This window comes from Mastigoproctus giganteus, chromosome 13 (genome assembly GCF_048544385.1).
Source record: "Mastigoproctus giganteus isolate SK-2022 chromosome 13, ASM4854438v1, whole genome shotgun sequence".
Taxonomy (NCBI): Eukaryota; Metazoa; Arthropoda; class Arachnida; order Uropygi; family Thelyphonidae; genus Mastigoproctus; species Mastigoproctus giganteus.
This window is the reverse complement of record NC_143587.1, coordinates 96,998,989-97,014,322: the sequence shown is the minus strand read 5'-3', so window position 1 is coordinate 97,014,322 and position 15,334 is coordinate 96,998,989. Positions and strand designations below refer to the sequence as shown.

At 38.8% G+C, this 15,334-nt stretch overlaps 1 protein-coding gene across 3 annotated transcripts in view; it reads left to right on the top strand.

Annotated features, from left to right (window-relative positions):
- Nucleotides 1-5,439: 5,439 nt before the first annotated feature.
- The window catches only part of LOC150076273 (CCR4-NOT transcription complex subunit 7-like), a 153,532-nt gene continuing 143,637 nt past the window's right edge, over nt 5,440-15,334 (top strand). Inside the window, exon 1 of one of the 3 annotated variants that reach the window (XM_090387819.1) lies at nt 5,440-5,463. The gene's annotated coding sequence lies outside the window, so the exon portion shown is untranslated. The other 2 variants (XM_090387817.1, XM_090387818.1) reach the window with 2 other exon arrangements.

Below are 15,334 nucleotides of genomic sequence, written 5' to 3'. Positions count from 1 at the left end.
AGCTACATTTGTAGTGTAAAAGGGCATCATTTTATCTATATCTCATACTGTGCTCCTCCTTCACAACGAGTTGCCATGTATTGCACTACCTCGAAGTAAGGCTTCACTAAAAGAGACTATTGTTACTTATTCTCAGTGGGCACCGTTTCAAGGTTAGTTGGCCTTCCGTCGGTGGATGGGCAACTATCCTTGAAAGGAGCCGTCTGGATGGTGGTGTCCACTGAGAATAAGTAACAATAGTCTTCTCTTTTAGTGAAGTGTTACTTATTCGAGGTAATGCAATACATGGCAACTCCTTGTGAACGAGGAGCACAATATGAGATACAGATAAAATGATGCCCTCTTACACTACAAAAGTATTTTGCCCTTCAAGAGTGATCTATGTATTTATACCTACATTATATAGACAAAATAAATATATGGGTAGATGTAATCATTTACAGTGGACCCTAATAACATAATTTTCTTTTATCAGCCTAGTACCACATAGTTGATACATTACTCTGGGGTTACTACTTCGCATGTGCAGTACTTTACATTTGTCAATGTTACACTTCAGTTGCCATCTTCAGCCCATCTGCTCAACTTTTCTAGATCCTTTGCAGCAACGCACTGTCATTAGGTCATTAACAACCCTGCCGACATTCGTATCGTTTGCAAACTCTTGGACATCAAGCTTGATATACCATCATTAATATCATTAATAAATACAGAAAACAACAATGGACCAAGCACTGCACCCTGAGGGACTCTACTAATAACATTAGTCCCGAAGTTCAGTGTCCATTGATTACCACTCTCTGCTTCTCCCCCCTCAACCATCCCTTTATCCATAACTGAAATTTGACTCCTATGCCACACTGCTCCAATTTGTGTTGCAGTCTTCCATGTGCAACAGTATCAAAAGCCTTTCTAAAATTCAAATATGTGATATCAAAGATATTCCCTGCATCCATTTCCTTTGTGACCAAATCATAGTATCCAATCAAATTGGCCAGACCAGACTTACCCTTAACAAAACCATGCGGTGTGCGAGCTATAACTGAAGTCTTGTCTAGATGACCTTACAGTGCTCTATTAATTTCCCTGAACAGAAGATAAACTAACAGGTCTGTAAATACTTGTGTTGCCATTTAATCCTCGTTTGTGAATTGGGGTCACATTTGCACTTCTCCAATCCATGGGTACCACCCATGAGTACAAGGAAGCTCTCATAATTATGGCTAAGGGTTTGCTTACTTCTTTTGCTGCCTCTTTTAATATAACTGGATAAATCCCATCCACCCCATGTGACTTTCTAATGTTTAATTTCATCAATTTATCATCCACTTTGCACCCATTTTTTTCAAACTCATCTAGCTAACTTCCAGAGTTTAATTCACCTCTGGTATTCCCATCGCTGATTAACTCCTCATGTGTGAATGTAGATGAAAAATACTAATTTAGTTTGTTAGCTTTCTGAGCATAATCATCAATAGTTGAATCCTCGATATCCAGTGGACCAATCTGATTCATCCCCTTCCTCCTAGAGTTTACATAAATAAAGAACTCTTTGCTGTTTCACTTTGCCAAAGGTTCCTTGTAATCTTCCTTTGCCAGCCTAACCTGTTTTATGACTTGGTTACAGATTAGTTTATATCTATCATAGGCTTCTGTGTCACCTGTTAATTTATATGGATCCCAAGCATTTTTAATTAGTTCATCTGATATCGATTTAAGCATTAACCTTGAACAATATTTCTTAGTTAGTATGTAAAGCCTAGTGGCTTCCAAGATAAATTCTTTGAATGCTTCCCATTTTGAGTTTGCTGTTGGTAACATCATCAGTTGGTCCCACTGTATAGAATTTAAATACTGTCTCAGACCTCCGTAGTCACCTCTCCGAAAGCAAAAACTCTTCCCTTTACCCCCGAGGGTAGATACCTCTTGGAGTAAATCCCACTTCAGCACTCTGTAATCACTGCCACCTAGTGGTTCCTTTAACTGCAGATTCTTAATGCATGAAGAATCACTACTGATAATCAAATCAAGAGCATTACTCCCTCTAGTTGCCTCCCAAACATTCTGATGTAGAAAACAATCATCCAATAAATCCACAAAAGCCTTGCTAGTGTGTGTAAGTGACCAACCAACAAATTCCAGTCAATATCTGAGAAATTAAAATCCCCATTATAAGACTCTCTGATTTACTCGCCCACTCTATTTATCTGTAAGTTGTTTGTAATCATCCGAGTCATTAGGCCTATAAAATTCTCCTACTCTCAATTTTGATTTCCCAGTGCTTATGTCACTCCAAACTCACTCGACACTACACTATCCAGCGATGTCGACTGGCTTTACTTCCTTGGATAACCCCTCCTACCTTCCTATCCTGTCTATCCTTCCTGTACAAATTGTACTCCCCAAATTTCATTTCTGCATTCCTTATATCAGTGTAACACCACGTTTCTGATATCCCAACAGTATTTGCGTTTGATGCTTTGACCAACATCTCAAATTCATCAAATTTGTTTACCAAACTTCTGGCATTGGTGTACACGCAAGCATGCACCTGTTCCTATTCTTAGCTACCCTAACACAACCATGTGTGTACTGTACTGCAATGACTCCCAGCAGTTTCCGAAATCCCCTGCATCTTGTTTTCCAGATTGATGCTCATTCCGATAGAAGCAGTGCAAGATTCATGTTCACATCTGCCAGCTGCTATTGTTAATCTATTAGTGCGTGTTTTCCCCCAAGCTGGCAGTTTTCCGACCTCCTCGGGGTGTCATGTTCACAGGAATAGATCAACTCACAGAATTGTGAGTTGCTCTGTTCCTGTGAACATGACGCCTCGAAAAGTTCTAGTCCGACTTAAGGAATGTAGAGAATAATCCCCCCCCACCATATCCATTAAACTTTTTAGACCTCTAAATTTAACTCTAATGGCAAGCTACAGGACCGAAGAAAATAATCGGTCCATATTTATTAAGCGGTTTAGACCTTCAAAATTTAATTTTATATCAATCTACCTAATGGTTTCCTTGCTGCCAGAGGTATGGTGTTTGAAGACAGAAGTCTTGAGTGCTCAATGTTGAGACCGAGAGGTCTGAACACCACGGTTCTGACAGTGGGGAAGATGTCCCACATGTTTTGTAAAATTGATATCGTCTTCCAAAGAATTATTAGCGCGTTGTTCTAGGAGAATTGATTGGAAAAGAAGCTTCCTATATCTAAAATAAAGGTAATTCCTATTGTTTCATAATTTATTAATCAATGTAAATAGTGTATAAAATTCGATGTGTATATAATGCAAAGTGTTATTCCTTCTGTAATATATGAAAATTTATATAAATAAAATAGCGCTAGGCTGAATACAACGGTTCTCGTCAGATCACCAAAGTTAAGCAGCTTTCATTAGAAACCTCAGCCAGTAGTGACTTTGCTCTCTTTTGTGCATCATGTTCAGCGTGACGGCATATCCATGTACTAAACCAACAGTTGCTTATGGCACGGATCCATATAATTGAAGTAAGAAGGGTAGAGTTTATTTTAACGGGACACAAGTTCTTTTGTAGTAGGGGGGCGAATAATCCCCCTGCATCCAGACCACCTGTTCTCCGCGATCCATTACCGATCTTTAGCAAGTTAGTGACAGGGGTAGCTTTATCTTCGATGCTGATGTGCTTTTCTCTCGTACCCAGTAGTATGTGATGCATGTTACCCAGTGGCATGTGATGCAAGTTACATCCTATTGCCTCGCAATCCTTTTGAAGTGAATCTTCTTTAGGCGCGCCCCAGGCAGTTTTTTCATTGGAGTAACTTGCGTCCGTGGAATGACTAAAAAAATCGCAACGAAATGGAATATGTAGTGGCAGCGCACGACGCAATCAGAATCCCTTAAGCGTGGACACCGTGTAACTTGCATGCGTGTCGCGTTTACGTTTTAAATCGCTATATATCTGATTCTAGCAGTGTGATTTAAAAACCAAAATATTTCTTTCGTCATTCGCTACCGTATTTCATAAAAAATTTTGATGGGAAAAAATTTATAATTCAACATGGAAGACGTTAGCGTTATAATGCCTGTAGAGCACGTATATGTGCAATGCGACCACCAAAGCCACCCACACAAGTTTATTACAACGTTTTCTGTAAAAACGTTGTAATAAACTTGTAAAACAATTGTAAAATATTAATTAAATCACTGTAACATTGAAATAATAAACGTTTCAAAAGATTCTAAAGAAGTTTCACTTAACATCCGCTTTGCATGCTCGGCGCGCACAATTTTTTTTTTTTTTTTTTTTTTTTTTTTTCTGTGTGAATGAGTTAGTCGATCACAGGCGATGATAGCATGCCTTCTCCCCCAACAGACTCAGGTTTTTCGTCCACTGAACCAATCAGAAAACCTCATTTTCCTAGTAGTGTAATTTTACAACCCTACAATTCCAACTTTAGTGTCATTCTATGTAGTAGTGTAGGGTTTTGGTGGCAACCATGTTGATACGATGTAGCTTGAGGTTGGATTTGTCTGGCAGTACGTCTTAAGAGGAAACTGGCATGATAGAGATATTGGCTGAATTATCCACATGGAATTTGATACACAGGTCCAGAAGAAAAATTTCATAAATAATTACTGAGAACTGAAATGTATCTGATATATTGTTCCATATTTATAATGTGTACGTAATTTATGTATTTGTGGGGAAGTAATTGGTGTAAGAACTATGGAATTGGAAATGGGTCTAATATCTTTCCAGGAACCAATAGAACATGTGCTGAAAATTTGATATTAATGTGACTCTTCTTGTTTGAGTAATGCTGGTACATGCGAAACATAATTTAATTTTTATTCAAACTGTTTACAGAGCAGGCATTTTTCCTATCCCCTTCTCTCCCCAAAATTTTTGAAATTAACTAAAAATATATTTTGCAGATGTCAGGTAAATAAGGACTAAATATACACCTGGAAAAGCATGATAGAAGACAGCCGGATTCTCCTGTGACCTTTTGTGGTCATCCGAAGTATAACCGGAAATTTTATTTCCACGGCGGGAAGTAATTTGGGTAATTACCCAAATTACTAACAATCCTTGGTTTAGTTTAGTAATTTGAATAAATACCCAAATTATTAACTGAAACCAAACTACAGCATTCCTTCTCTACTCCCCTGGATCCGCCCAAGCTTATGTCGATGCACAGTAGGCTTGTGGAGTAAGCTTGTTTTCGTATGATGCTACTTCGTAAAAACATAAGGCTGGTTGTGCCAATCATACTGGAAAAAATAAAGTTATTTTTTAGAAAATATTAATTACCGCTTTTCCCCATTTCTGATTAAATTCTGTTAAAGAATAAAATCATTTTGATGACAATTCGAAATATTTTTAGTCTTTCAACTGGAGTTTGTAACAGAATGACCTCTTTTTTTTGTGGTCTTGTGACGTATTTTCGTACAAAGCTCCTCATCCAGCTGTCGTGATTGTATTGTGTAGTAGTGTACTTGTATTTGTTGTTGGTTTGTGAATTGTGTTTTTGGTATTGCCTTAGTAATAAGTTGATGTTGTAAATTAGTTAGGCGTGAATATGTTTAAAATGTGCTGTTTAACCAGAAATAATAAGGTATATTTAATATATTTTGAATAAATATTGCATTTATTCTTTGGCGACTTTTTTTTTCTTTTTACATTTCAGAAATAGTAGGCTTAGTAATGTTTCAAAAGTACAAGTGAAAATATAACAAACGTGTTTTTGCGGGTTTCAGTGTTAATGTTATAGATTAAGCCACGTTGTAGAGAATATGGGAAATTTAAATTCGTCACCGAAATTACTTAGCGTTTTCTTGTTTGTTACTCGCTGTTTTTCTTTTGATTAATTTTTCCCATTCTTTGATACCAAACTTATGTGCGTGGTGTTTAATAAGTTAAGCTATGTGTGTATATCAGTTTCGAAATTTTCTTTTCGTAAGTGTATTTTAATACCCTTTGATGAAGCTTTTGCTAATACACATTCGAAGAATATTTTCTGAATCGTTACTGAGATTGATTTGTTTCAGATGCTCGAAGCCATGTATTTCCCAGGAACCTTTAATTAATAGAACGCCTGTTATGTGCTTCTCACATTTGGACTAATTTTATATAACATTTAAAAAGAACTTTCCATAGTACTGGTGAACTGAAGCCAGGGTTGCAACCCCATTCCCCCCTCCCCCCTTTTTTTTTTTGAAGAAGATAGTTTATTTCACTACATTGAATACAGATCCAAATTTCTTGGAATGTTTATCGAAAATGCGATATCAGTATTTTAATCTTCAAGATTTTAAGTGATTAGTAAGGTGAACTAAGTGTGGCTATTTTTGAATTACAACATGAAATCTTGGAAGTGATCTGTTTAATAACTACTGCATTAGAACCAATCATGTAAGGATTGTTAAGTGATCATATTTTTAATGCTGAGGAATTAAGATTATTGACTTTAAATTTTATGAACAGCCAATACAGATTTATTTTGAGTTGTGTACCAAATTTAAAATTTTCTTAATCTCTTTTATTTCATGAGTCTCTTTATTCTCTTTTAGCCTGAACTATTGCAATACAGTGAAATGTCATTATAATGAATTCATGAGGGCCACCAAATATATTCACTGTAATGAAAAAATTTAACTTTTTTATACTTATTTTCAACAAAACAAAACTTGAAGTTTTAAACTTTAAAACTTTTGGAAAAAATAAAACATTATGGCATTATAATCTCCGATTTTCAAATTTAAAAGACCTTAAGCCCAACCACACTTCTTCACACAAAACTGCAAACGCATAATTTCAATAATGCTGGTGCTTCAGCTGTCAGAAAATTTCACAAAATAAGTAACTGCCTAAACAATCTGTCACTTCCAAAATCACTCTAGGAAGGTAGACAGGTCAAATGCTGCTAATCTCAAACAAGTAATTAATGATTAAATAAATCATTGCAGCATTACCATATGCTAAAGACTAAAGATTAGAAACTGTATGTTGTACTGTTTAAGAGTGTTTGTTTTTTTTATGGTAATTTTTTTTTGTAGCAGTATGAATTTTTCTTGAGCTAGCATTAATAGAGGCATATGGTGCAAGAAAGCAAGCAAGCTTATGCAGCATCAGCCAAAAAAAAAAAAACACCCCACTCCCATTTCATCCCTCCAGTTGTTCCAAATACCTGTCCAGCTCAGCCTTAAATTTATTTAGGCTATCAACTTCCACAACAAAGGATGGAATTCTGTTCCTCCAACCAACTACCTGCTGGCTAAAGGCAAACTTCTGTCATCTGTCTTTCCTCAATTTGAATTTATGCCCTCTCAGGTGAATATTCTGAGCAAGAGGAAGAATCCCATCAGCATTGAGCATGCTCAAACCATTCAAGGCTTTATACATCTCAATCAGATCACCTCACAGGTGCCTAGTCTCCAGACACTGTAATTTGCAAAATTTAAGCCTTTCTTTGTAAGAGCAACCCTTTGTTCCATTCACTAATCTTGTTTCCCTTCTCTGTACTCGTTCCAACAGCTCTACATCCTTCTTAAAATGAGGCCTCCAGACCTGTATACAATACTGAAGGTGTGGCCTGACCATTGCCTTATACATGGGGATAATCACCTCCTTATTCCTGCTAGAAAAATTCCTGTATATCGTTGACAAGACACTGAGCTACTCTTGCAGACCATCTTCTCCACTCAGAAAACTTCATCTCTGCCTGCACAATTACCCTCAGATCCTTTTCGTTCTCTACCACTGTCAGTGTAGTATTTAGTCAATATCTGCCTCTTCGGGGCAGGGGTTACCCTCAACGTTTGATTTATCATACTGAGGATATGATCAACGATCAAAAGATTAAAATTGATAGGGTAGAGGAATAAAGCGCGGATGAGCTTATTGCGCAGGTACAAGTAGGTGTTAAGACAGTGATGTCAGTGTAGTACCACAGAGTTGATATGTCACTCTGGGGTTACTGCTTCCCATATGTAGTACTTTACATTTGTCAATGTTAAACTTCATTTGCCACCTCTCAGCCCATCTGCACAATCTTTCCAGATCCTGGAAAGATTGTGCGGTGTAAGGACACTACTTACAGTATGCAGCAGCATACTGTAAGTAGTGTCCTTAACAACAATGCCAACCTTTGTATTGTCTGCAAACTTGGACATTAAGCTTGATATACCATCATCAATATCATTTATAAATACAGAAAACAACAATGGACCCAATGCTGAACTGTGTTGGACTCCACTAATAACATTAGTCCACGATGAGCAGTGTCCATTGATTTTCCATTCTTTGCCTTCTCTCCCTCAACCATCCCTTTATCCATAGCAGCAATTTGCCTCCAATGCCACACTGCTCCAATTTGTGCAGCAGCCTTCCATGTGCAACAGTATCAAAAGCCTTTCTAAGATCCAAATATATAATATCAAAGTTATTTCCTGTATCCAGTTCTTTTGTGACTTCATCATGGTATTCAATCAAATTGGTCAGGCAAGACTTTCCCTTAACAGAACCATGCTGTGTCCGAACTATAACTGAAGTCTTGTCTAGATGATCCTGCAATGCTTCTTTAACCAGTGACTCCATTATTTTCCCTGGAACAGAAGTTAAACTCACAGGTCTGTAATTACTTGTGTCAGCCTTTGACACAAGTTATGCCATAATTATGAGAGATTCTAAAGAAGCTCTTGTAATTATGGCTAATTGTTTGCTTACTTCCTTTGCTGCCTCCTTTAATATAAGTGGATAGATCCCATCCACCCCAGGTGCCTTTTTTATGTTTATCCTCAACAATTTCTCCTCCACTTTCCTCTCAGTTATTACAAAATCATCTAGCTCACTGGCAGAGTTTAACTCACCCCTGGCATTCCCCTCCCTGAATAACTCCTCACGGGTGAATGTAGATGCAAAATACTCATTTAGTTTATTAGCCACCTGAGCAGGATCATCAGTAGTTGAACCATCATTATGCACTGGACCAATATAATTCATCCCTTTCCCTCTAGGGTTTACATAGGTAAAGAACTCTTTGTTGTTTTTCTTTGATGATAATTTTGTTATGATAGTTTTGATATGAAAAATGATAGTTTTGTTACTATGGTATTCATGCTTTGGAAATTTTTTTTTATTTTATTTTTTGTCCCCGTTATGTTTCTGCATTAGAGGAAAATTCTACTGATTAAAATATGGACTGTCTACAACACAAAACAAAGCCATCGGGAATATGTATTTGCTAATTTATTTATTTCGTGTGATGTGATCAATACACGAAGGAACCAGTTTTTTCTTGCTTCATTCTTGTATCGTGGCCGGGATATCCAACCAACCAGTTAGTTTGGCACTATCATTGATATCCAGCCCGAGGCGGGAATCGACCCGGCGACCTTTGGGTTACCAGGCAGGTACTTTACCTACCCGGCTAGCCTCGTCGGCTTATTTGCTAATTGATGTACTAGAATGTTTGGTCACCATTCATAAAAACTGTAGGTTAAAAATCAACGTAGATAAATTAGGACATGAGTAGAATCTAGTATTGGTTATTAGTAATGGCAAATGAAGCAAGCATTAGTAGAGGCATATGATGCAAGAAAGCAAGCTTATTCATTATCATCCAAAAAAAAAAAAAAAAAAAAAACAAATTTCACCCATCCATTCATTGCATCTTTCAGCTTATACAGCATCATCCAGGAAAAAAAAAACAACATTCCATCTTGGTTAATCTTTAGAATATGAGAGGCAATTCCATGGCCCTTTGCAACAACAAATGTAGCTCTGCCCACTGGTTTGCTGTGATTGGAAGATCTAGTCCTGTGAGTAATTTTCTAATTTTTTTTTTTTTTTTTGTTGAATACATAAAGCTGTGCCTTATGTATTTTCTGAATGTGTATATATATTTGTTATGTATAATAGGTGCCAAAATTGGCACACACTGTACCTTCATCCACCTTTGAGTAAATATCCTCCTTTGGATAGCAAGTTTTGCAATTCTTCCTGCTTATTCCAGACTTTGCTCCCAGTGATTGCTACTTTTATACTGTGGTTAAAAATCGTCATGTTGGATAGAAATTCTAAGCTGATGAGGAGGTGCACTCCATTATGCATGTGTTGTTGAACATCTAGAATAAATTATGAAGAGGGTATTTCCACTCTTGCAGTGCTGAAATAAATGCATCACTGTGAGTTTAATCTATGTTGAGAAGTAGTATCGAAAGTTTATGTGCAGATTTTAGTCAATTTTTTGTTCTTTTTTTCTAAATGCCACCCATACTGCATTTATCAGTATGGGTGTCACTAGTCACTAGCAGCACTTGCCTACATCACAGTATAAAGCATATACCGAGCGTGGTACATGTAGCGTATACTCCTATACACACCCAAGCACTGCATGTCAGAACTCTATAAACATGCTCATAGGCCTTCAAGGAGACAGTAGTATGATTGTGAATGCAAGATGCTGTGATCATGGAGTTTAAGACTTCCAGCATGGAATGATAATAGGGTGCCACTTAAGCAGTCAGTCTGTACATAATAATAATAAGATTCTTTATTAACATAAATTTTATACAATAGTGATTCCTTACACAGAAAGGGAGGCAACTAGAGGGAGTAATACTCTTGATCTGATTATCAGTAGTGATTCTTCATGCATTAGGAATCTGCAGATAAAGGAACCACTGGGTGGCAGTGATCACAGTGTGCTGAAGTGGGATTTACTCAAGGAGGTAACTACCATCAGAGGTAAAGGGAAGGGTTTTTGCTTTCGTAAAGGCGACTATGATGGTCTGAGACAGTATTTAAATTCTATACAGTGGGACCAACAGCAAATTCAAAATGGGAAGCATTCAAGGAACTAATCTTGGAAGCTACCAGGCTTTACATACCAACCAAGAAATATTGTTCAAGGTTCAGGCCTAAATGGTTGTTAGATGAACTAATGAGACATATGGCAGAGAAGAAAAATGCATGGGATACATACAAATTAATGGGTGACATGGAAGCCTAATAATATAAGTTGGTCTGTAACCAAGTCACAAAGGAGATTAGGCAGGCAAAGGCAGATTATGAGAAATCCTTGGCAAAGGATGCAAAGAAAAACAGAAAAGAGTTCTTTACCTATTTAAACTCAAGAAGGAAAGGGATGAATCAGATTGGTCCACTGGATGTTGATGGTTCAACAGTTGAGGATCCAGCTCAGGTGGCTAACAATCTAAACGAGTATTTTGCATCTACATTCACACATGAGGAGTTATTCAGGAAGGGGAATGTCGTAGGTGAAGTAAACATTGGCAGTGAGCTAGATTATTTTCTAATAACTGAGAGGAAAGTGGAGGAGAAATTGTTGAGGATAAACATAAAAAAGGCACCCGGGGTGGATGGGATCTATCCAGTTATATTAAAGGAGGCAGCAAAGGAAGTAAGCAAACCCCTAGCCATAATTATGAGAGCTTCTTTGGACTCAGGGGAGGTACCCATGGACTGGAGATGTGCAAATGTAACCCCAATTCACAAAGGAGGATCAAAGGCTCACACAAGTAATTATAGACCTGTTACTTTAACTTCTGTTCCTGGAAAATTAATGGAGGCACTGGTTAAAGAATCACTGCAGGATCATCTGGACAAGAATTCAGTTATAGCTCAGACACAGCATGGTTTTGTTAAGGGCAGGTCTTGTCTGACCAATTTGATTGGATACTGTGATGTAGTCACAAAAGAACTGGATGCAGGGAATAACTTTGATATTATATATTTGGATCTTAGAAAGGCTTTTGATACTGTTGCGCATGGAAGACTGCTGCACAAATTTGAGAAGTGTGGCATTGGAGGCAAATTGCTGCTATGGATAAAGGGATGGTTGAGTGGCAGAAGACAGAGAGTGGTTATCAATGGACACTGCTCAATGTGGACTAATGTTATTAGTGGAGTTCCTCAGGGTTCAGTGTTGGGTCCATTGTTGTTTTCTGTATTTATAAATGATATTGATGATGGTGTATCAGGCTTAATGTCCAAGTTTGCAGACGATACCAAGGTTGGCAGGGTTGTTAAGGACACTACTGATACTATGCTGCTGCAACAGGATCTGGAAAGGTTGAGCAGATGGGCTGAGAGGTGGCAAATGAAGTTTAACATTGACAAATGTAAAGTACTACATATGGGAAACAGTAACCCCAGATCAACGTATCAACTCTGTGGTACTACGCTGACAGTGGTAGAGAATGAAAAGGACCTGGGGGTAATTGTGCAGGCAGATATGAAGTTCCCTGAGCAGTGTAGATGAGCTGCAAGAGTAGCTCATGGTGTCTTGTCAATGATATACAGGAATTTTTCTAGCAGGGACAGGGATGTGATTATTCCCTTGTATAAGGCATTGGTCAGGCCACACCTTGAGTACTGTATACAGGTCTGGAGGCCTCATTTCAAGAAGGATGTAGAGCTGCTGGAACGAGTACAGAGAAGGGCAACAAGATTAATGAATGGAACAAAGGGTTGCTCTTACGAAGAAAGGCTTAAGTTTTTCAAATTACAGAGCCTGGAGACTAGGCATCGGCGATGTGATCTGATAGAGGTGTATAAGGCTTTGAATGGCTTGAGCATGCTCAATGCCAATGGGATTCTTCCTCTTGCTCAGAATAATCACCTGAGAGGGCATAAATTCAAATTGAAGAAGGACGGATGTCGGATAGATGTGCGGAAATTTGCCTTTAGCCAGCGGGCAGTTGGTTTGTGGAATAGACTCCCATCGCTTGTTGTTGAAGTTGATAGCCTAAACAAATTTAAGGCTCAGCTGGACAGGTATTTCGAACGAACGGAGGGGTGAAATGGGAGTAATGGTTGTTTTTTTTTTTTTTTTTTGGCTGATGCTCAATAAGCTTGCTTTCTTGCATCATATGCCTCTGCTAATGCTAAAGCCAGAGGAATCTTACAGTTCGTTGTTTATACAAGTGATTTTGTTTTATAAAAAAAAAATAATAATTAATAATTAATAGATCAAAGCAAAGATGATAATCAAAATGTAGTAATTACAGCGAAAAAGGACTACAAGTTGAGCAGAACATGAAATGACATCGGTTAACTAACTAAGATCGGCACTTACATAAATGTCCTTTACAAACAGCAAGATAGGACAAGATACCATTGCGATATGCCTTGTCTATAGTCCACAGGCCGATGTTGAGAGTGTTCAGAGGCACATTAGGGAAGTGTCTCTTGAAATTCTGTAACCACTGGAGCCTTGAGCACAAGGAGAGGGTACTACAGAGATGTCTGCCTGGAAAACGCCACCCAACCGTGTTCCAGATGTTGATGTGATCCTGGTTAGCTGAGCACAAATGAAAGAATGATTTTATTTTTAGCACATGGGCTCTGTGAACTATGGGCGTATATTGCAGGTTGCAGCAGAGAGTAGATTTAGATGTTGTGTAGATCTGGTGCAACCCCAAGTTGGCCCACTTCAGCACCCAGAATTCGAGGCCCCATAGTTTCCTGAGGCTGGTGGGTGGTGCTGCCGACCAAACTTCCACGGCATATGAGAGTACACTACAGAAGTTGCAAGGTATTTCTTGATTAATTGCTTATTGTGCATTTTGCACAGATCAGTTTTCATTCCCCAGAACGCTCTCAGGGCTTTGGAATACTGAGCTTGGATTTGTTTTTTATAGGTGAGGTTGGCATCAAGGATTACTCTTAGGAATTTCTGTGGGAGTCAGAGCATTTCCTGCCAATTTCGGAAGTAGAGAAGATGCAGTATCAGTAGAAGTCATCCGACTTGGCGTAAAGAAGAGATAGTTTGACTTCTCTGGATTGACTGACAGGCCAAAAAATTTAGCATACTTACAGAATGTATTTAGGTAGCTGTCTACAGATTCAGAGGAGGTTTGTCTTTCTTGTGAATCACCAACATGCCGTTTGCATGGCAAGTAGCAAACAATATCATCAGCATACGATAGGAAAGCTGGAATTTGATCCATTAATGGAACGAATATTGCTGCAAATAACAGGGCTGAGAGAGAACCGCCTTGTGGGATCCCTACTTCGATGCTTTTAGTGACTGTAATGCCATCACCTTTGAAGTGAAGCATTCTCCTAGATAGCAAATTCTTGAGGATCTCTAGCATATTTCCAGATATCCCATAGAATCTCTCAAGTAAGGCAAGGAGTGTTATTTGGACTGAGTCGAAAGCAGATTTCACGTCCAGGAAAATGGTGTGAAGATCTTCGTTGTCATTCCAGGCGCGAAGTATTTTCTGTGATAATGACTGTAAGCAGGTTACAGTAGATCTATTAGGCATTGCATAATGGGTATGCCCTGGCCTATGTGCAAAGATTTCGAGTGCTACATCATTATAGATGCACTTCTCGAGGCATTTCAGGAAGGGAGAGGCAATTGATATTGGCCTGAAGTCAGCCGGTCTTTTCGCATGAGGCTTTTTCAGAACTGCCATGACTCTGTATGATAACCAGCTTGAAGGCACCTGTGCAAATTTGAATACTTTGTTGTAGAGTTGAGTGAGCTCTTTGCTGATGAAATAAGAAGCGGTCCTTGAGGTTGTCACAGACATTCTCTCAGATATGCCAGACAAGCTGTTCTTGCTACCTGGGAGTCTAAAACGCTGATGGAACTGATATTCAGATGACACTCAAGTCAAAGTGGACCCAATTTCGGCGAAGTCCGGACGGTCTATGACAGCCAAATCCTCTGCTTGCACCTTCACGATGGTGGGACTGTTAGTAATCCTGGGTATAACCTTCATGCACAAGTACATGGTGGGTGACCACCCAGGTGTGAACCAACGTAAGCAGGGGTCGAGGTGTGGCGCCCACACCACATGGAGGAACGCCGCCCTTTTGTTACCAGGCAGTACTAGGTGGTAGATGACTCTCATCAACCGGTGAAATACCACCACTTTGCTTATTGGAGGCTTGAAGTGGTGGAACCCATGTTTAGTCTCTAGAGCTAAGTTCCGGCCAACCCTTCCCTATCTCTTCCATCATGCAGTATGATTGATGATTTTTGAGGTTATGATGAATGTCGTGGCGAGATCCAATATTCCTTACATTTCGAGGGTACAGCTCTAAAACGGTATTCGCAGGCCGGCCGCTAGTTAGTACACCGGACTGAACCTATTGGTAACTCTCTAGGAAGCTTCCGGATCAGCTAGTGTATAATCTTGCTACCTCTACTCTGCCAGATAGTGACTGGAGGGAGTCCGAGTAGTGTGTATGCGGGGAGCATTGTCGAGGCCACGTTATGTCAAGGATCTGGGTATATTCTTACCACATGTACGCCATATCCAAAAATTTCATTACTTCATACAGCATGTCCCACCCACTTTTTCTTACTA